This window comes from Staurois parvus, unplaced genomic scaffold, assembly GCF_062004578.1.
Source record: "Staurois parvus isolate SC_StPar_1 unplaced genomic scaffold, SC_StPar_1.0 ptg001051l, whole genome shotgun sequence".
NCBI classification, from domain to species: Eukaryota; Metazoa; Chordata; class Amphibia; order Anura; family Ranidae; genus Staurois; species Staurois parvus.
The window spans coordinates 901928-926022 of NW_028318847.1; positions in this window are offsets into that span (position 1 = coordinate 901928).

Consider the following 24095-nt stretch of genomic DNA (forward strand, 5'->3'; position numbering starts at 1 on the left):
AAGTATTAAGTATGGAGAAATAAAAATTCAGATTTTCGCAGATTTAGCAATGGGGACATTGTTGAGAAGGAGAACTTTGAAACCATTATTGGAACAGATGAAAAAACAAAATGTGCAATATAGATGGGGCTTCCCAGCGTGTTTAATTGGATGGGAAAATGGAGTCACAGCAATTTTGAGATTTCCTGAAGATATGAGAGCCTTTTGCTATAAACTTGAACTGCAGAGAATGGAGATACCTGGATGGGAAGAAGAAGGAGAGATACGAGACTTGGGAAAAGAGGACTGGCAGCTAATTAGAAGGAAAAACAGAGAGTAGAGAAGTGCGTGGGGAGTGGAGAAGAGGAATGGGGGGGTGTTTGTTTTTTTTCTTTCTCTTCCCTCTTCCTCCATCTCTTTCCAGCCTCCCACTAGGAGAGTATATAGACATTTATTGAAGTAGATAAAAAGTGGGACACTGGGGAAGTGGGGGGGGGAGAGGTGAGTCGTACAGGGGCGGATCTTCACTTCATGGCTGGAATCAAAGGTGGGAGTAGGTCCACAAATGATTCACAGGAAAATGATAAGCCTAATAGAGAGGGTGGGGGGGGAGTGGTATGGGGGGAAGGTAGCTAGGTTTTCACTCTGCAATATGATGGGAGACACACTAGCACAGAGGGAAGGGGAGAGAAGAAGAGGTAAAAAGAATGGAAGAGATAGAGTTTGTAACATATAATGTGAATGGGTTAAATAGCCCCAGGAAAAGATTCAGGATATTTAAAGAGTTACAGCATAGATTGTCTTCAGTGTTTTTTTTTTACAGGAGACACATCTGGAGATAGAGACAAATGTGAAATTAAACTCTAGATATTTTCCAGTGTGGTACTATGCAGATTCCCCAATTAAAAGAGCAAAGGGGGTGGCAATAGGGTTCGCAAAGAATATGAGGTTTGAGTTGGAGGATAGAGTGACAGACCCTGAAGGGAGATTTTTGTTTTTAAAGGGTAAATTGCAAGAAATGGAGTGTACACTAGCAAATATGTATTGCCCAAATAAGAAACCAGAGCTATTTTTGAAAGGGGTCCTGAGAAAATTGATGGATTTCAAAGAAAGGTAGTTTGATTGTAGCTGGAGACTTCAATGTTTGTATGGATTTGCAGATGGATGCAACCTCTTCTGTGCAGAGGAAGGAGAGTGGGTCTCTGAGATCATTGAAGAGGATGATATATGAATGCCAATTAGTGGATATATGGAGAATTAAGCATATGAAGGATAGAGACTATACTTTCTTCTCGCATGCACATGAGATGTATTCGAGACTGGATTATATATTGCTGGAACATCGACTTATAGAATCCTTGGTTAAAGTTGAAATTGAAGTAATGTCAATATCAGATCATGCCCGTTACAATTTAATTAATATGGGGAAAGGAGGTGAAAGGTGGAACAGTATGGAGGTTGAATGAGACACTTGGCAACTGTATGGGAAGCTCATAAGGCTTATATTAGAGGTATCATTATTGCAATCGGGGCAAAAAAAAAAAAGGGAAAGAAGAGAAAAAATAAATGGGCTCCTTAAGGAACTCTCTAAACTTGAACAAATGCATAAGAGTAGATTAACAAAAGAGATAATGCAGAGGGTAATAAATAAGAAAGAAGAACTAGGTGACTTGATGGAGGAAGAAAAAAGAAGAGTCTTTAATAAAATAAGCGAGAGGTATAAATGGGGAGATAGACCTGGAAAGTATTTAATGTGGGCTCAGAGGAAAAGAAAAGACTATGAATTTAATAGAGAAAATAAGAGATTCCAAGGGAGTATTGGTACATTCAACCAAAGAGATTGCTAGGGTGTTTAAAGAATATTACAGTAAGCTATATAATATCAACCCCCATAACCCTATAAATAACGATGTAAGAGGGAAAATCGAAAAAAGGACATATTTGAAAAATGCAGGATTGTTGAAATTAAGTGAAGAGCAATTGAGCTCCCTAGAATCAGAAATAACCCAGGAAGAAATACAAGCAGCATTAAAAAGTACCGTGGTGGGGAAAAGTCCAGGACCAGATGGATACACTGTAAGGTATTATAAAAAATATAAAGAACTATTAGCACCCAAATTGAAGATATATATGAATACTCTGGGAGGAGAGATGGAAATGAGGCGAGAATCCCTACAGGCACATGTAGTTCTTATCCATAAAGAAGGAAAGGATGTCACTCAATGTTCAAGCTATAGACAGATTTCTTTACCGAACACAGATACTAAATTATATGCAAAGATATTAGCAAATAGGTTGAAAGATTTGATGCCTGAATGGATACATATGGATCAGGTGGGTTTTGTCCCTGGGAGAGAGGGTAGAGACAATGCATTGAGATCTTTGCTCCTCAAACAGAAAAGTAGGAAAGAGAAGACCCCAGTGGTGGTGCTCTCGATTGATGCCGAGAAGGCATTTGATAGAGTAGACTGGGGATACATGATGGACACATTGGAAGTGCTGGGGTTGGGAGTTAGAATGAGAGAGTGGATAAGGAAGTTGTATAGTATGCCCACCGCAGCAATTATGGTTAATGGATATGTATCAGAGTATTTTGGGATGTCAAACGGAACAACACAGGGATGCCCTCTGTCTCCATTATTGTATGTATTGACGTCGGAATCTTTGTTATCTACAATAAGGAATAATATAGACATAAAAGGAATTTGGATTGGAGACACAGAGCATAAGGTGGCAGCTTATGCGGATGATTTGCTGTTTTATGTGGGGAACCCTAGGATAACGTTACCAAATTTAATGATGACGCTGAAGAAATACGGGGAGTTGTCAAATCTAAAAATTACCCAACAAAAACTGACATTTTTTATATAAATATCCCAAATAGAGAGAAAATTAAGATACAAGAGGAATTTCTCTTCGTCTGGAGAGAAAATGAAGTAAAATACTTAGGAATAAAATTAACTGCCTCTCATAAGAATTTATACAATGTAAATTATATTCCATTGTTAAATGAGATTAAGGAGGAACTAAGGAAATTAGGTGGAGGAAACCCATCATGGATGGGTCGTATAAACCTGATAAAAATGGTGATTGTTCCTAAAATCCTGTATAAATTTCAAATGATACAAATTAAGTTACCAGAAGTATATTTTATACAATTAAAAACATGATAACAAGATATATCTGGATGAATAAAAAACCTAGAAAAGGCTATGAAATATTAAGTAGAAATAAAGTGAAGGGTGGATTGGGAGTTCCAGATTTTAAAAGATATTATAATTCAGTAATTATGGGAAGAATTTTTGATTGGATGCATAATCCAAAAGGGAAAAGTTGGGTTAAAATTGAAAATGGACTTAGTAAAGTTAATTTAAGTAGGACCATATGGGTGCCCACATAGTATAGTAGATAGATAGCACAAGTCTATACACTTTAAATGTTTGAAGAGTTTGGGATGTGTTGCACAGACAGAAGGGATGGGAATTTAATTCACTGTTAATGCCACTAGGGGATACAGAGTTTTTCCCACCGGGTAAAAAGGGTATCACAGGAAGGTGGATTAAGAAGGAGGATGCTCAGTTAAGGGATGTAATGGTGGGACAGGAAATGGGTTCTTTTAAGGAATTGGAAAAGAAAAAAGGAGAAGTTTTCATAAGAATGGATGAGTGGCGGTATAATCAATTGAAACACTTTGTGGGGAAGCTCCCAAAGTCCTTGAGAATTAGAAAAGATTGGAACCTTTTTGAACGGTTATTGGAGACACGGGGAGATGGGAAACACGGAATTGCTAAAATATATAAAATGCCCACTGAAATATACACAGATATAAGGCCACCTTATTTAGAAAAATGGGAAAGGGATATGGGTGTAATAATAGATGAGGAAAAACAGAAGAAAATGTATAGATTGATTCATTAAAATGTAAATATGCAGGAAGTAGAAATGAACTTTAAATTTTTAGGAAGATGGTATATCACACCAAGTGTGGCACATAGGTTGAATGGAGAGAACTCACCAATGTGTTGGCGGGGATGTGGAGGTAGAGGCACGGTGTATCATATATGGTGGGAGTGTTCAAAAATACAGGAATTTGGGGAGAAAATAGTACAATTGATTCGGGAAATAACCAAAGTTGATATTATATTAGATCCAGAGACTTGCCTTTTTCATAGTACAGAGTTATCAGTTAACAACTATAAAAAATCTGGAATATGGTATTATTTGAATGCAGCAAAGGGTCTGATACCCAAGTTTTGGAGGAGATGTGAGGTGCCGAGGGTGGAGGATTGGGTCAACCGAGTGGAACAAACATGTAAGATGGAGAGATTGTGCCATATGTATGAAGATAAAATGGAAAGATACTATGTGAGATGGAATAGATGGGAAGAATTTAGGAAAAAATATATAAAAAGTCAAAATTAAATGTGGAATGTAGAGTGGCATAATGTAAAATAATGTCAAATAATGCCTTTTTTTTTTTTTTTTTTTTTTTTTTTTTTTTTTTAGAGGGGGTGAGGTCCCAAGTAAAAAAGGGTATTGCAGAGGGGAATAAGGGCAGGGAGAGTTTTTTGGGGGTAGGAAATATAAATATAAGTAAAAATTAAAGTGATGTGATAAGGGTATTATAAGTGTGTTAATGTTTTTAATGTATGAGTACTGTATAATTAATTTATTTACTTGAAAATGAATAAATATTTAAATAATAAAAAAAAAAAAGTCCTGTTTAAATTCAATCATTAATTTTTTTTTTGTGCTGTCGGAAAATATAAATTTGAAAGAACAAACGGGCTGCTGCCTTAAATATGAAACTGCTTTAAACTGATAGATTACATATATCGCAGCACTCCAAACAAATATAAATGCTATAAATTAAAATTCTAGACTGAAACCGAAAATTCAGGAGGCATTTGACCGAAAGCCAAAACCGAAATGGACAATTTTTAAAAAAAATATCTTTTTATATATACTCATAATTGTATTCTATTCAACTTTTTAAGTAATATCATAAATTTAAATGAATATGAATTTAAAAAATACAATCCAGACTCGTAAAATAACTTTTATTGAAAGTAACACACAAAAATTACACAGAAAATAGAATAAAATATATACATAAAATGAAAAAATTTAAGTAGAGGCGTTTTTGCATTTGAAGTCAATAGTGGGAGTTTTTCAATAGAAGTCAATGGGATGCGATTTTGCATTGAAGTCAATAGGGGGCGTTTTTGGATTGAACTTAATGGGATGCGATTTTGCATTGAAGTCAATGGGAAATGATTTTGCATTGAAGTCAATAGGGGGGTTCTGGCATTGAAGTCAATGGGGGAAGGGGTTTGCATTGAAGTCAATAGGGTTTGCATCGCACTCATGACACTAAGACTGGTGTGGCGGTAATCAGGGACACTGACTTGTGTGGCAATGATCAGGGAAACTGTGACTGGTGTGATGGCAATCAAGGACACTGTAACTTTGTGCAAGGGTGATTAGGGACACTGTGACTGGTGCAGCCTGGTGACATTGCACTGCTGTGTTTGTAATCAGAGACAATGGCTGGTGGCAGTGACATACAGTAATATCAGAGCAGGCAGCCATTGTACATGATCACTGCCACAGCAGGACACTGCACTTGCTCTGGTGATCGTATGTAAAAAAAATTTTTACAATTTTTTTGTGCATATTGTCACCAGAGCAGTGCAATCTTACCATAGTGACAATGTACTGTTCTTGAGGCTTGATCGGGATTCTATTTCTACACTATTGGTTGTATAAGCAATCATTTGTTATACTGTTCAACTGCATTCTTGCAGCCATTCAGTACTACTTTGATAGCTGTGATTGGCCACAGCTATCACATGGTAGAGGGCCACTGTGATTGGCCCTGTACATTGTGATGGCTGTGACCAATAACAGAGAATACAGTAGTAAACCAAGTAGTAAACCAAGGTGTCATGAATGATAGCCAATATTTACTACTAGTAATGTGATTGCTGTGATTAGTCACAGAGATCACATGGTACCAGGGCCAATTACAGTGGCACTGTACCCCAATCTGTGATCTACTGTATTCTTTGCACAGATCATGCCGCTATGCGCTCTAGAGCATGCACGAGCGGCTCATGCAAGAGGACATACAGGTATGTGCACCTGCATTAGCGCTACTCCCGTCTGGCCAATACATATTTAGTACATGACCAGATAAGAGCTGTACTGGTGGTTAATATTCAAAACAAACTCATCCATCCATCCATGTCTTCATTCCTTTATTTTGTTGATAAATCACTTTAAAAAGCACCACCATAGTATTTTCAGCCATGGCCATCTTGAGTTAGGGCAGATAACTCATGTAGCATTTACTTCCTGGAATCCATCTGCCCTCAAGCATGCAAGTAGGAGTATGGGCTTAGCTGAGAAAGCCCCTGCTCTCCTCCTCTAGATGAAAGAAAAAAAATGTCCATGAAGACTCATGAGATCTATGACATCTTTTGGCTTAGGCCAGAAAGCAACTGAATAAATTTAAATAAAATGTTTAAAACAAGTAAATATAATATACCTTCCTTTCTATTTACTAATGCTAGCAGCATAAAGATTAAAAATAGTTCATCTTGATTGAGAGACCTTAATTCCACTTTAATTGCTGCATTCTCTATATTCAGAATATTAAAAGACAGACTTGCATAGTGTTAAAATTAAAACTTTCTAAAAAAAAAACCCACAACAGCTACACATATAATGTTGTGTACCATGCACAACAAGCCGGCTTGTACTTCCTAAATCTGGGTATGTTAAGACGGTGGCATCACAGCCTTCTCCAAACACCTTTCATCACAAAGGACTGAAGGATGAATCAGAAGGTGTCTGTCTGCCTGTCTGCTATACAGCTCAACCAGATCTTGAACATTTTGGAAACTACAATATATTACATCTGTGGAAATTAACACTCTAAAAAAAGTTAAGATTTTTTTTTTAATTATTATAACTTTGCATAAATAATGCATTTCTGATCCCCTAACATACATACCTATACAGAAAGTGATTGTCTTTGCACTAAAACCTTCACCAAAATAAAAAATATTAGATACATTTTCTTTACCCATCAAAAAAATAGTAAAACATTTAATGAGATATATTCATATTATATTGCATACTAAAGCCCAATTCCAGGCAGAAAAAAAATATTCCTTGCAGTAGGGCTGTGTCTGCACTGCAAGGGTTATTAGCTTGTTTTGTCCAGGGAACAGAAGAAACAGATTTACTTACCTGATCCTCCACTCCCTTGGCAGACAATGCTCCCCCATAATCTATGGACCCTGCTCTGGCTTTGATGATGTCAGGACCCTAGAGCACTTGGATGCAGAAGTTGCAGGTACTGGTCTAGCTGCAGGGAGAATTGGAGGATCAGGTAAATATATTTCCTTTCATTGTTCCCCTAGACCAGGGGTCTGCAACCTTTAAGACATAAAGAGCCACTTGGACCCGTTTCCGAGAGGGAAAAAAAGACTGGGAGCCGCAAAACCATTGCAACATTTAAAACAAATCCGACACTGCATATATTGCAAAAAGCGCTCTGGTCATGAAGGGGGTTTAAGGGCCCAGTAAGCAAAGGGTTAATCAAGGCCACAGTGTATCGTCATAATCACAATCATAGCCTTAGGTCAGTGGTGGGCAACCTTTTTTTACAACTGAGCCAAATCTCGCCAAAACCACGTTTGAAATTTATTTTGAGAGCCACATTTTTAAAACTGAAAATACATCCCCCATATAGTAATTCATCCCCCATAGTAATTCATCCCCCATATAGTAATTCATCCCCCATATAGTAATTCATCCCCCATAGTAATTCATCCCCCATATAGTAATTCATCCCCCCTATAGTAATTCATCCCCCCTATAGTAATTCATTCCCCATATTGTGTCAATTCATTTACCTTTGCTCCGCGCGTTCCTCTCGCCGTGTTCCCGCGCCATTCCGGTCTTCAGGGCGGACTGTGAGAGGAGAGGAGTTCGTCACGCTGCCCCGCCTAAATCCTGACAGCCAATGTTTGCCACGCTCCGCGGGCCGGATTAAAAGGTCCGCCGGGCCGTACTTTGCCCATTGCTGGGCTAGCTGACTTTTGGGGCGGCCGCCCGAGAGGAGGGCGCCCGGCACACAGAAGACCCTATTGTCTGTCACCTGGTGGGCAGTGTGCTCCGGAGCCGCAGCCAAGGTGAAAAAGAGCCGCATGCGGCTCTGGAGCCGCGGGTTGCCGACACCCGCCCTAGACCAAAATGAGCAATTAACCTTCGCATTTTTATTTGTCCCGAGTTGGACTATGGTATTATATAAATACGTACTGTACATATCTTTATCTCACAATACTAATATTGTACACACTTATTGGAAAATTACATAAGTCTAACTTCTTCCATAATTAACCACTTGCCCTCCCTGAGGATTTACACCCCTTCCTGAGCAGGCCATTTTTTGCGCTATGGTGCTGCGTTACTTTAACTGACTATTGTGCGGTCATGTAACGTTGCACCTAAATAAAATTTATGTCCTTTTTTTTCCACGAATTGAGCTTTCTTTCGGTGGTATTTGATCGCCTGTGCGTTTGTTTTAATTTTTTGCACTATAAAAAAAGCAACAATTTTGAGAAAAAAACAATTTTTATGACTTTTTTCTATTAAATATGTCCAGTAAAAAAATTTAAAAATCAAATTTCGTCATAAATTTAGGCCAAAATTTATTTTGCTATATGTCTTTGCTAAACAAAATCTCAATACGTGTAAATTAATTGGTTTACGTGAAAGTTATAGCATTTACAAATGGCGGTATATATACTGGAATTTTTGGGTTTTTTACTAGTAATGGCGGCGATCAGCGACTTATAGTGGGGCTGCGGCGGACATTCTAACTTTGGGGGGAACTATATTGATGTCACTGACATCCCTAGTGACACCAATACAGTGATTAGTGCTAAAAAAAGCACTGACACTGTACTAATGGCACTGGGCAGAAAAGGGTTAACATGAGGGGCGACCAAAGAGTTGACTGTGTGCAGGGAGTGTTTTACTATGGGGCGGTGTCTGTGTGCTTCACTGTAAGCACACTGCTTTGGGTGGCTGTGCTGTGCACAGCCATCCAAAGCAGTGTGCCCGAGCTGACAGGTAGGAGAACTGTTAGTAAACAAAACAGTCCTCCTTACTGTCAGATATTGCTCGGTAATCACCGGGCGCTGGCGGGCACCGACTGGGTCCCAGTGATTGACAGCCACGGGCGCAAATGGTGGCATGGTAGGACGCGCATGCCCCCTACCCCGAAATGCAAAACCACATATATATATATATATATATATATATATATATATATATATATATATATATATATATATATATATATATATATATATATATATACGTGATTTTGCACACCCGTGCTGCCCTGTAGCAGTATTTCTGCTACAGGGCGGACGGGAAGCTGTTCAAGTATATGAACCCCCACCTTGTAAAACAACCCATTCAATTTAAAATAAAAATGAAAGGAAAATAATTTGTGTGTGTATATATATATATACAGTCATGGCCGAAATTGTTGGCACCCTTGATATTTCTCCAGGAAATCATGTATTTCTCACGAAACGTATTGCATTAACACATGTTTTGCTATACACATGTTTATTCCCTTTGTGTGTATTGGGACAAAACAAAAAAAGGGAGGAAAGAAAGCAAATTCGACATAATGTCACACAAACCTCCAAAAATGGGCTGGACAAAAGTATTGGCACCCTTTCACAACTGCGGATAAATAAGAATGTTACAAGCATGTGATGCTCCTGTAAACTCACCTGGGGCAAGTAACAGGTGTGGGCAATATAGAAATCACACCTGAAAGCAGATAAAAAGGAGAGACGTTCACTTAACCTTTGCATTGTGTGTCTGTCTGTGCCACACTAAGCATGGACAACAGAAAGAGGAGACGAGAACTGTCTGAGGACCTGAGAACCAAAATTGTGGCAAAATATCAACAATCTCAAGGTTACAAGTCCATCTCCAGAGAACTAGATTTGCCTTTGTCCACAGTGCGCAACATTATCAAGAAGTTTGCAACCCATGGCACTGTAGCTAATCTCCCTGGTCGTGGACGGATGAGGAAAATTGATGAAAGATTGCAACGCAGAATAGTCCGGATGGTGGATAAGCAGCCCCAAACATGTTCCAAAGACATTCAAGCTGTCCTGCAGGCTCAGGGAGCATCAGTGTCAGCGCGAACTATCCGTCGACATTTAAATGAAATGAAACGCTATGGCAGGAGACCCAGGAGGACCCCACTGCTGACACAGAGACATAAAAAAGCAAGACTACAGTTTGCCAAAATGTACTTGAGTAAGCCAAAAGCCTTCTGGGAAAACGTCTTGTGGACAGATGAGACCAAGATAGAGCTTTTCGGTAAAGCACATCATTCTACTGTTTACCGAAAACGGAATGAGGCCTACAAAGAACAAAACACAGTACCTACGGTAAAATATGGTGGAGGTTCAATGATGTTTTGGGGTTGTTTTGCTGCCTCTGGCACTGGGTGCCTTGACTGTGTGCAAGGCATCATGAAATCTGAGGATTACCAAAGGATTTTGGGTCGCACTGTAGGGCCCAGTGTCAGAAAGCTGGGTTTGCGTCCAAGATCCTGGGTCTTCCAGCAGGACAATGACCCCAAACATACGTCAAAAAGCACTCAGAAATGGATGGCAAAGAAGCGCTGGAGAGTTCTGAAGTGGCCAGCAATGAGCCCAGATCTAAATCCCATTGAACACCTGTGGAGAGATCTTAAAATTGCTGTTGGGAAAAGGTGTCCTTCCAATAAGAGAGACCTGGAGCTGTTTGCAAAGGAAGAGTGGTCCAAAATTCCGGGTGAGAGGTGTCAGAAGCTTATTGATGGTTATAGGAAGCGACTGATTTCAGTTATGTTTTCCAAAGGGTGTGCAACCAAATATTAAGTTAAGGGTGCCAATACTTTTGTCCAGCCCATTTTTGGGGTTTTGTGTGACATTATGTCATATTTGCTTTTCTGCCTCTGTTTTATATTTGTTCCAATACATACAAAGGGAATAAACATGTGTATAGCAAAACATGTGTTAATGCAATACCTTTTTTGTGTGAAATACTTGATTTTCAGGAAAAATATCAAGGGTGCCAACAATTTCGGCCATGACTGTATATATATATATATATATATATATATATATATATATATATATATATATATATAAAACACATAACTACCTTTTTTTCCCCTTTTTTAAGTGACCACATTACCTCTGCTCTCAGCTGCACCAAGAACCCAGAGAGCTGAGGGAGGAGAAATAGCAGTACACTGAATTTCCCAGTAAATGGCTGTTCAGGGGGTGTGTCAGCACAAGTTTAACCATTGAACAAGAGCAGGCCAAGTTCCCAGCACAGCCAGAAAACTGACTGTGCTGTGCTCTCCTGCCTAGTGTGGTCAGTATTTAATAGGAAAGCAAATGGACTGGCAGGAACACCAGGTATTTCACAAAATGAAAGCAATACAAAAAGAACAAGATATTCTTTCATGCAAGTACAGCAGGCATATATCAGGAATATGAAATGTTGGTTTTACACATTCTCTTTAAATTTTAAATAGCTATTTCAGAAGGCTCAAACCATTATCAAGATTGCAAACAGTGACCTTAACCAAAGACTGATAAAAAAAACCCCCACAACGCTAAATAAATTCTTCATTACTGCCATGAACCTAAACACTTCATGAATATAATACATTCTGATTCTCTTCTATTTGTTTACATACTGTACTCTGAAGGTATGAAGATCTGTGTTCTATTCGACTTTCAGCATTACAGAGATTATGTGAATAGAATGCTTTTTTGTTGGCAATTGACGTTAAAAGGGAGTGTCCTTCAAATCATCCATAAACAGTTTGCATTGTCCACTTTGAAAATTCCTTCCTGTTTTTGGGCAGTGCCTTCCTGCTCTGCGTGGGAGGCTTTATTTATAGAACAGACAGGCAAACCAGCATATAAAAACTGCCACAGGTAATAAAAGAACTGCACATCATTTGGAGATGGTGTTCCAAGAGAAAAACAGTCTTGTGTACACCTCCAATATTTTATGCTGATTAAGGTGCCCTTTTTAACATTTGCTATGTTACGCCATCACTACTTATAGTTTCTTGACAACCACAATGTATTCTGTTGCCTAGTAGTTGTGGAATTTAGCTCATCTGTTACCTAAAAACTGACAAAACATAAAAGCAAATCTAACCAGCTGTTTAAACCATCTGTTTTCTATAACTAGTCCGATACAACCTGCAAAACACATTGATCAACAGTAAGAAAATAGCTGAAATATTTTATTCTAATGAATAATTGTATTGTTACAGATTTTATTGCCTTATCTTAAAATAGTTCTAAACCCTAACTGGATTTTATTTAGCTTGTGAAAACATTATGGTGGAGATTTACAAAAACTGGAGCACTTGGCATCTAGTGCAGCTGTGCATGGTACCCAATCAGCTTTTACCTTCAGCTTGTTCAATTAAACTTTGACAGTTAAACCTGGAAGCTGATTGGTTTCCATGCAGATTTTGCACCCTCCAGGTTTAGTAAATCTCCTCCTACATATCAAAGAAAATTGCCATGTTTTTTTATTTAACTCCTTAACGCCGGCGCCTCCTGGCATTTTAAGAGGTTTCTGATGCTGGGAGGCGGGGCTTGGTTTCTGATCATGTGACCGCCATGATTGGCTATCACAGCAGTCACATGGAGAAATCTAAACAAAAAAAGCCTGTGTGTAAAATAATAATAATTAGTAAAGACAAACTAGATCAAGGCTTGATCTGAGTTACTGTCAGGGTCAAGGTTGAGTTCAAAGAAATAGCAAAATGCCTACGTAGTTACATGATTATATAACATAAATTATAAGGTTGGCAATAGACACAAATCTATCCAGTTCAACCTATACATGTATATTTGCGAGTAATTTTTATTCTCTAAGAATACCCGTAGTCATAGTTGCAATGATATTTACAGTTTTACTAACACATGACAAAAAACAAAAGAAAGCGCCAATCAACAATAATTAATCCTATAAAGCAGCAAACCTCTAACCCAAATATTGGTGAAAAGTAAAAAACACAAAATCGGAATGCGCTTAACTCATATCAAATTTCATATATCGTGCAAAGAAAGTCCAAACACTATAAATTTATATTATCAAAAAAAAAAAGTCCCCAGTGAACAAATTTATAAATTCTTATTCATGTACAAAAGTCCCACATCCAAAAGAATTTCTTCTTAAGACAAATAAATCCACCGTGCTCAATCCACCACCAGATGAATGGAATAAATTCACCAGAGCTTAATGCTGATCAAATTATAAATCAGCCCAAGCGTATTTGCTCTGGGAGCGATGAAAGAATCCAAAGAAGCAACCCTCTGTAATTTGAAATCCAGACACCAGGAGCAATACTCTGCAGCCACTCTACGATATGGCAAGAACTTTTTATACATCGATCATCCTCCACATAAATGGCAGTATCACTCAAAAGTAAAGGAAAGGCATGATGGTGCAGTAAGTAAAAACTGTATATATTTATTAAAATGTCATCTTACTCACAAAACAAGTGTCCACCTGACACTGGTATAACAAGCGGCAGAGTATAAGGAAGCATATAATGGACGAACTCCGTTCACCGCGGACACCTCGCCAACAGCTACAGGGAACGTCTTGACGTCCTCCAATAAGCTCCGCCCTACGCGTTTCGTCACACTGACGTCCTCACGGAGCGGCATGGATCAAGACGTCAACTCCATTCATATATACCGCTCGCAATCTTCACAGCGGTACTTCTTAACCAATCACAGCGGCGCTATAATAATACACCGCCGCTCAATTGGCAAAGATACAACTCTATCAACAAATCTTATAACCACATATATTATCCAATATATATTTTAACATATAAACTACATATTAAAAAGAGTGAACTACGTTTTACATCAAGTCATTATCTACAAAAGGTTTATCACATGATAGTAAGCCTTATAAAGAGGAACTCTATACCTCAAAATGAGTTTCATCACAAACTAGTACATACAATTTATAAACTCTTATCACATATTACTATATGTATTTTTATAAAAGAACTCTCCCACATAAAATTATCATTAATCATTCCTATCTATGGGGAATCTACATTCACCCTTCAAATGAATCCCCCTCACTCCAAAGGACCTAACTCCAAATTCTTAAAGGGAAACTCCACTCTCCATCTATAATCCATTAAATTATATGTATACATATATATCCCTTTTTCCCTCAGACCAGACATCCCTAATATATACCTCTCATTTTTCCAAAGAATATATTTAAAAATTCGTTAAAAAACAGTTCAGATCAATATCTATATTTAAACCATTCGGTTTCAATACATCTAATTCGTATATCCAAAACGTCTCCCTTTTGGATATTTCATTAATCATATCTATTCCTCTCCAATGTTTTTTTACACTTTCTATTCCATAAAAGGTTGCTAGACTTGGATCACTATTATGTTTTAATTTAAAGTGTTTTGACACACTATGTTTATCATACCCCTTTTTTATGTTGTTCAAATGCTCTCCAATTCTTGTTTTTAGTAGCATCCCTGTCCTCCCTACGTACTGTAAGTGACATGGGCACTCTAGGACATAGATTACATGGGATGAATTACATGAAATAAATGAATTTATCTTATATTCTTTCTTCGTATTTGTTGATGCAAAACTCTTTCTTTTTTTCTTTGTATCTTTTTTTACTGTTTTGCATGCCTTACACTTATTACAGTTAAAAAAACCTTGCAATTCAGGAAAGAAATGTTTTTCTATTGGTGGGTCCAAAACATTGTGAACCAATTTCATCTTCAATGACTTATTTTTTCTATATATAAACTTTGGTTTTTTGGGGATAATCTCCTTTAGTATCTCATCTTTAAGCAGTATTGGCCAGTATTTATTGAAAATCTTCTCAACATGCCTATATTGATTGTTAAAATTAGTAATAAAGGCAATTTCCTTTTTCTCCTCCTTCATTTTTCTATTCATCAACAGCCCATCTCTATTGCCAATCACTTCTCTTTCGGTCTCCAGAAAGGACTTATTGTAACCTTTATCAACAAATCTCTCTATAAGTAGACTAGTTTGATCTACAAAATCTTCTTGTCGGCTACAATTCCTTTTTATTCTAGTGAACTGACTCCTTGGTGTATTGAACAACCATCTCGGATGGTGTCCACTTGAAGTAGGAATGTAACTATTTTTGTCAACATCCTTAAAAAAGGTTTTAGTATAAATACCACCTTCATACTTGTACAATGTGAGATCTAAAAAATTTACTTTTTCAAAATCATTAATTGTTGTAAACTTTAGCCCATATTGATTGATATTGATACTGTTAGTAAACCTACTCAGGTCCTCCTCTGAACCCCTCCAGATCATCACAATATCATCAATATAACGCCTGTATAAAACTATTTCTGGCCATCTGTCAAAGATATATTCTTCTTCCCATTTGTCCATAACAATGTTTGCTACGCTGGGAGCGTACTTGGCTCCCATCGCGACACCTTTACATTGCTGGAAAAAGGTGTTATTATACCAAAAAAAATTATTTGACATAGCAAACTCCAACAATTTGACAATAAATCGTCTCTGAACAGTTTTGATCCTAGATTTTTGTTTTAAAGCCCATCTCACTGCTTCAATTCCATCCTTCTGCTTAATACTGGTATACAAGGCTTCCACATCAATGGTCACCAGGATACAATCCTCAATCCCACTCACAGTTTTAAGGATATTAATAAGCTCACTGCTGTCTCTTAAAAAAGCTCGATTATTTCTCACTATTGTCTGCAAAAATGAATCTATATATTCCCCAATACGGGAAAAAATTGAATTAATCCCACTCGCAATGGGTCTCCCTGGTGGCCTCTGTTTATCCTTATGTAATTTTGGCAAATAGTATATTACTGGAATTTTAGGGTTCTTAATATAAAGATATTTTGCCTCCCTTTCATTCAAAACCCCAGACTCCTTTCCTTTCTTAATCAACTGCTTTAATCGGTTTTTTAATTCTTTTGTAGGATTTGATGTCAGAATTTTGTATGTATCCTTAATATTTAGAAGTCTATTCATCTCCAATTCATAGTCCCTTTTATTCAGAATCACAATACTTCCCCCTTTATCTGCTCCTCTAATAACAATATCTTTCCTTTTTTCTAAATCTTTAATTCCTTGTCTAATTTCATTAGGGGTATACTTTTTATTTTTTAGATCCATATTTACTAACACATGCCAAATTTTCTAAACTGTCTTCAGGCATTAACATTTGTTTTACCTTCGGTCATTAACTACTTCAGGACCTGGCCAATTCTGACACTTCTCACATACATGTACAAATAAGCATTTTTTTTGCCAGACACAGATCGCTCTGATCAACTGCTTCGCTGAACAAAGAACCAAAACCATCATCCCAGTATAACCAATTAACCATTTGCCCTCCTTAAGATTTTACCCCCTTTGGGACCAGGACCATGTTATTTATATAATTGTTTTTCACACAAATAGAGCTTTCTTTTGATGGTATTTGGTCACCTCTGGGTTTTTTATTAAATAAACAAAAAAAGACAATATTTTTTACATATCCAATAAAAAAAAATCAAATTTCTACAGAAATGTAGGTCAAAATGTATTCTGCTCCATATTTTTGGTGTAAAAAACCCCAATAAGTGTATATTGATTGGTTTGCATGGGAAAAAAAAGCATCTACAGACTATGACATATACAGTATACTGGAATTTTTACTTATTTTTTTATATACTACCATAGTAATGGCAGTGATCAGAGACTTATAGTGGGACTGTGATAGTATGGCAGGCAGTGGGACACTAAATGACCCATCTGACACTTTGGGGAACCAGTGACACTAATACAGTGATCATTGCTAATATTATACACTGACACTGTACTAATGACACTGGTTGGGAAGGTGTTAACATTTAGGGGTTAACAAAGTAACAACAGAACATTAACTCAATAAAAGCATTATTTATAGCCAATTGAAATAAATAACACCTTTTTGTACCAGTGTCGTACTTTCCGGGAAACTAGGTACGGGTTCATCATTTGGTTGTTGAAGTCCACCCCTCCCATGTTAACCTATTCACGCCGGCTGCACACAAATGTGCGGCCTCCCGGCGTCTGGGCCTGGACGCCGAGCGGCCGCACATTTGTGTGCAATTAAGAAAAACATACGTGCTGAGAGCGCGCGCCCTGCGCGCTCCCAGCACACATGTCCGGTACTCACGGAAAGGTCCCGATCTCCTCTTTCAATCGGGACCTTTTCCGATCATGTGACTGCCCTGACGGCGAATCACGGTGGTCACATGACCCTAAAGCCCCGCCCCGCCTCCCGGCTTCTGAAACCCTTAAAGGGCCGGGAGGCGCCAAGGGGTTAAGGTTATAAAATGTATACAGTAGCTACAGTTATACCTCAGGATTGACAGGTTAGGGCTCAGGAATTACCTGTCTGTAAGGACAGCTGTGGGGGCCACCACCAATGCCAGTCAGTAGCTACACAGTCAAACCATTGCTGTATGTATAATCTGCTCACAGCCAGCTACCTGCCATTGCCATGTTGGAGCCTGTCCCAGGGAACATTCACAACCCCATTCCTGGTCCTTTACTGTCAAAATATGTGTTGTATGGTTTGACTATCAATACTATACATGGGGAGCTTAGTATTGTTATTTGGGCTGAGGTAGACATGCTGGGGAAATAAATATGTACTGTACGGAAGGTATTTGGAGTGGGTGTCTTTACTACTGTGGACCAGAGGAATCTATAAGCTGCTTGGAAGGGGGTTAAAAAAAGGTATATATGTACTGATTTGAGGAGGTAGAGGAAAGTGTGGAGTATATAGTGCTCTGTGGGTGGGGTGATTTTACTGCTGTTGGAGAGGGATTTATATTTTCTTTGAAGTAGAGGGCTTTACATGCTGCACTAGAGGAGTGTCAGAAAGGGGTCTGCTTGGTTCTGTTAGACAGGTAACCACACAGCTCTGGTAAGGGAATTTATGTATAGGAAAAGAGAGGTATATGTATATGTGTTAGAGGAGATTCTTGTTTTGTAAATAATTAAACAAATGAAAAAAAAATCTATGGACATAATTAAAGTGGTATTAAACCCAAAAAAACAAAATGAATTATAATGCAGCTTGCTAATGCATAGATGTAGTGGCAGAATTAGTTTTCTTTTTAGGCTTTGATATCTCTAATTTTAACCTTTGTTAAAAATGTTATTTTTCAACTATGTTTAACAGACCAAACTGTCCAGCAAAAGTGGCAGTTAGAGGGTTGACATTAGTAGATACAAAAGAGATGGCACTCCTGAATCTCCCTTCTTCCTCCTGAAGAAAATAGCAGGCCTCACTCAGTCTTGTAGAAGTGGAAAACCCAGATACTCCTGCAGTTAGGGATGGACTCAATGTCATTGGGACCACATAACGAAATTCTTGGGAAATGCACACCTTGCTGCCCTCAAAGGACCGGGGGGGTTCAAATATACTGAATAGAGAGAAACAAACCGAGGGTGCGCCGGCCTAGTGCATTACCTTAAAAGTATGTTTATTGATTGTTAAAAATAGGCATTGTACTCACAAATAGTCAATAAATAAAAGGCACATCATAAAGGAACAGCTCTGCCAATTTGTAGTGTGTATCTGTCTGTAATGAGAATTTTGGACATCCAAAAGGCTGATGCGTTTCGAGGACTAACCTCTTCCTCGGAGCCAACTCTAGTTGACTATTTGTGAGTACAATACCTATTTTTAACATTCAATAAACATGCTTTTAAAGGTAATGCACTAGGCCGGTGCGCCCTCTGTTTGTTTCTCATTCATTCCTGCATGCATACAAATATCTCATGTAGTACTACCCCCTTAGGATTTGCTAAAATATTTTCGGCTCCCTGTGACTCTGGACTCCTCTCTGAAAGCCCAAGCCCTGCTGAAACCACAGTACACTCTTAACTGGAATAAATCACCACCAGAAAGTAAAATCACACACTGATTGAAGTAAATTATTAAGTTGTTTATTGCAAACTTCAATATAGCTTGGTTACACAGCATAAACAGAATCGGCATGGGTTAAATCAATTATTACTTGTGTCAGTTTGAACTAAGAAAAGACAACACTTGTCACAGAATCTCAGTTAGTGTTAGCAGGCCTGCTTTTCAGAAACTAACCCAATATCTTCAACCTGAGGTGGTCTTTCAGTCCCCATTGACTAGCAAGGCAATGAGATGAAATAAGGAAAAGAGTTCTTTACCCCAAAACAACCAATGTTCTTTAACCACTTGCCTATCGGGCACTTATACCCCCTTCCTGCCCAGGCCAATTTTCAGCTTTCAGTGCTATCACACTTTGACAATTACTCAGTCATGCAACACTGTACCCATATGAAATGTTCGTCCTTTTTTTCACACAAATAGAGCTTTCTTTTGGTAGTATTTAATCACTAATGGGTTTTTTATTTTTTGCACTATAAACAAAAAAAGACCAAAAATTTTGAAAAAAATGCGTTTCTCAGTTTCTGTTATATAATTTTGCTAATAAGTAATTTTTCTTCATAACTTTTGACCAAAATGTATACTGCTACATTTCTTTAGTAAAAATAACACCAATCAGTGCATTTTATTTGGTCTGTGTGAAAGCTATAGAGTCTACAAGCTATGGTACCAATCATGGACAATTGATCACACCTGATGTACCGATGGCCCATCTCGTTTCTTGAGGCCCTGACAAGCCAGGACAGTACAAATATCCCCTAAATGACCCCTTTTTGGAAAGTAGGCATTCCAATGTATTTAGTAAGTGGTGAGTTTTTTGAAGTTGTAATTTTTTCCCACAGTTTTTTGGAAAATTAGGTTGTTCCCCCCCCCCCCCCCCCATAAAATTGTCATATTAACAAGTTATTTCTCACACACAACACATACATACTTGCAACTACACCCCAAAATACTTTCTGCTACTCCTCCTGAATATAATGATACCAAATGTGTGAGACTTCTCCACAGTCTGACCAAATAGAGAGTCCCAACATGCAAGGAGCACCATCAGGTGTTCCAGGGACATAAATTACACATCTAACATCTTGACTACCTATTACACTTTCTAAGGCCTTGACAATGGAATTACCAACAAAATTACCCCATTTTGAGAAGCAAACACCCTAACGTATATTCAGTGAGGCATAATGAGTCTTTGAAACATGTCGTTTATTACCAAAAGTTTCCAGAATATGCGGGAAGAAAATGAAAACGTATTGATTTTTCTAACACATAGCACGTAAATACCAAAAAAACCCAAAATACATTCTGCTACCTCTTCTGAGTATGGCAATACCAAATGTGTGAGACTTTTCCACAGCCTGGCCATATACAGAGGCCCAATGTCCAAGTAGCACCTTTAGGTGTTCTAGGGGCAAAAATTACACATCAAATTTCCTGACAACGTATCACACTTTTGAAGACCCTGGAGCACCAGGACAGAGGAAACACCCACAAAATGACCAAGTTTTGGAAAACAAACACTCCAACATATTTATTATGAGGCATAATGAGTCTTTTGAACATGTCGTCTTTTTTTCCACAAGTTTTCAGAAAATGTGGGAAAAAATGAAAACTTTTTTTTTTTTTACACAAAGTTGTCGGTTTTTTAAGATATTTCTATCACATAACATGTAAATACCACAGAATACACCCCAAAATACATTCTGCTACTCCTCCCGAGTATGGCAATACCACATGTGGAAGACTTTTCCACAGCCTGGCCACATAGAGAGTCCCAACATGCAAGGAGCACTATCAGGTGTTGTCAGGGCTCCCAGGTGTGACCAGAGGTGTGTGACTGACGCAGGGAAACGCAGACTTCAGATATGTGATAAACAATATCATTTATTAACACTAACAATACAAACATAAACGCAGTGCAATACTAAACATAATACAGTGCAAACAAACCAAACCAACCACCCACAGATAACAGTACATACAAGCAAGCATCGTCAGGCAGGCCGGGTCAATATCAATTGGGCAGGTAGGTACAGGGGGAGCAAGCGGAGATTGGTCGGGGTCACAGGCCAGGTTCAGCAGGTAGCTAGCAGCGTAGTACAGAGGGTCAGGCAGAGGGATGGTCAGGGTCACAAGCCAGGGATCAGAACAGGTAGCAGGCAGCGTAGTACAGAGGGTCAGGCAGAGGGATGGTCAGACAAGCCAGGGATCAGAACAGGTAGCAGAGAATCAGACAGGAACAGAGAGCAGGAACAGGATACAGGGCCCAAGAGAAACACAACACCAAGGCCGAGTCTGCAAGTCTGGCCATCCCTTAAATACCCCAGCATAATCAGTTCCAGGTGTTAGCTGGCTGCAAAGTTGAGTCTCTGATTGCTGGGAGCATCCGCTGGCCAGCCCTGGTACTGCAGATCAAAAGGCAGCTGAGTCCCACCATTATTGGTGAATTCATTCCTGAGAGAGGGTGTGTTGCACTTGTCTGCTGAGCTCCAGAAAGGCCCGAGAAGCCTGGGGCTAAAGTGCCCTGCCCAGCCCAGGCAGGATGGCGGATCCTGGGCCTGGGTCCAGCGGGAAGAAGGCCCTGGAGGAGCCTAGTACCGGCCTCTCTTTTCCACCAGTAGAGGACCTGGGAATGGCCCCTAGGAAGGGGGAAGTTTATTCTGCCTACCGGGACCGTGTGGCCGCTCGGGCCAGGTTAATAGACAAGGAGGAAGCCAAGCTCCAGAAGCTGACTCTGGAGCTAAAGAAGTTCCGGTCATCCTACGACCGTGTATGGTCTACTAAGCGGAAGGCCATGAAACCGGAGCTGGAGGCGCTGGAACTTCGTGTGTCACAGCAGGGGAGGTATGTGGCGGCGCTGCAGCACCAGAGCGGCGTCCTAAGCGAGAAGTGTCTGAATGAAGCGAGATTTAAGGCTGCAAGAAGCCGCATTGTTGCGGCGATGCGGGGTCCGGTGGAGGAGGCCTCTTCGGTGGAGGAATTGTCGGGGGAGTTGCTGGTGGAAGGCGAGCAGGGGCAGGTTGAGCCCACAGCACCCTCAGAGGAAATGGCATCTAAAATGGAAGACAGCGTGGTGGCAGGATCATCAGAGTCCCTCCCCCCTGGGCAGCTGCCTGTGGATTGGGGGACCCAGGTGGAGGAGGAGGAGATAGTGGGCGGATTGCAGTTCCTGGCAGAGGCGGTTGCAGAGCTGCGTGGAGCCGACTTCAGGTTTACGTCCGAGGACTCTGAGGAAGAAGCTGAAAGTGATGTCATCCCCCGCAAGCCGGCTAAGCCGGTGGTGAAGGAGCATGCTGCAACGCATCCCCAAGGACGTGTTGGCAAAGGCAGGGGAGCCACTGGAAGGGGAGAAGGACTCTGCTGATTGTGTTGGTGAGATGGTTCTGGACACTGGGGTAGCGGGTATACTGCCTGCAAAATTGTCTGAGGTGCAGGTTAGCCCTACAGTCCTGGCTAAGGGTGTTTCCCCTCCGGTGGTGGTCCCACTGGGCCCCGCCCCTTTGGGGGGCATGGTGGCCTCTGGTGTGCAACCAGCAGGTCCCCCGGTTTCTCCTCAGGGGGCTCCAGGTTCTCAGGTCCAGGCTCCTGCGGGTCCGGCTCAGGTGGGTTCTCCTGCTGGTATGGGTGGTCCCCAGCCCCGGGCTCCCCCAGGTCATGGCTCATCAGCATCTGCCCCTTCAGTTGCTGCTGCTGGTGTGGCGGCTTCCCCTGGTCATGCCCCCTTGATGTTGTGTGCCCCTGGGGCTAGATCGGGGCTCAGTTACTCTGCTGCAGTTAGGGGAGGTCAGGGGTCAGTGGGATCGGCCCGGGCAAGGGCTGGTAACCTACCCACTTCCGCCGCAAGGCGAAATGTTGTTCAGCTGAAATGGTCAGGGGAGGGCCCCCCCCTTAGCAGGAGAGAGGTCATAGACCGCATATTAGAAATGGGCTTCCGTGCTGCGGATATTTTTGCGTTTATTGCTCCAGTTGGTACTGGAGAATATGACGTGTCCTTCATGCGGCCAGAATTGTTGGACCTCTTTTGGCAGAGGTATGAGGCCACCTTTGTCACCAGCCCTAGGTGGGTGGGCCTAACCCCGAGGCTCGTCTCTCGCCAGTCCCTGATTAAAAAAATAACGGTGCTGGTGAGAAATGAATCCATCCCAGCATCAGATATTGTGGTCTGGCTAAGTAGATATGGGGATGTGATGGGGCCCCTTGGGAAGATCAAGGATGAGAGGGGAATATGGACAGGTGGGTGGACGACCACTGTCCGCTTAAAGGTGGTTGGAAATGTGCTCCAGCACATTCCCTCTTCCGCTTTTCTAGGGAAGGACCGCCTGATAATTTTTTATGCGGGTCAGCCGAGGGTCTGCCACCGGTGTGGGGGCAAGGGGCATTTTGCGGCCACCTGCCCCGTCATTAGATGTTCCCTGTGTCAGGAAATAGGACACCTGGCCAGGGACTGCAATGTTGTCCGATGCAATCTCTGCGGGGAGCTCGGGCATTCATACAACCAGTGCCCGGAGGCCCTCCACAACCTTCCGGTGGGGGAGCTTGAAGCAGAGTTGGATCGGATAGATGCTGAAGAGGCGGAGGCGGCATTGGAGAGAGCGGCTTCGGTTGCTGTGGCGGCCTTTGTGAGGGAAGGGGAGGTTTCTGTGGCCCCTCCTGTCTCTGTCCCCCCTGTTTCGTCTACCCCTTTGGAGTCCCCTGTTGTTCCCCCTTGTGTGCCGGTTCCTCCTCCCAGGACTAAGAAACAGCTGAGGGAGGCTGCTAAAGGGGCCGGGATGGTTGAGGCTAGGTCTAGTCCCTCAGTGTCTGCTCCCCCCTTGCTCTTGCCACTGCGGCGGAGTAGGAGGCCCGGTAGGGAGTTCCGGGAGTCCCAAGGTTCTGCTCCAGTAGGGGCTCAGGTGGAGGAGGGGTGGTCCCTGGTGGGTAGGCGGAGTAAGCCAGTTTTGTCCTCAGCAGGGTCGGTGTCCTCTTTAGAGGCGGGGGAGGTGGCCCTGGGGAATAGGTTT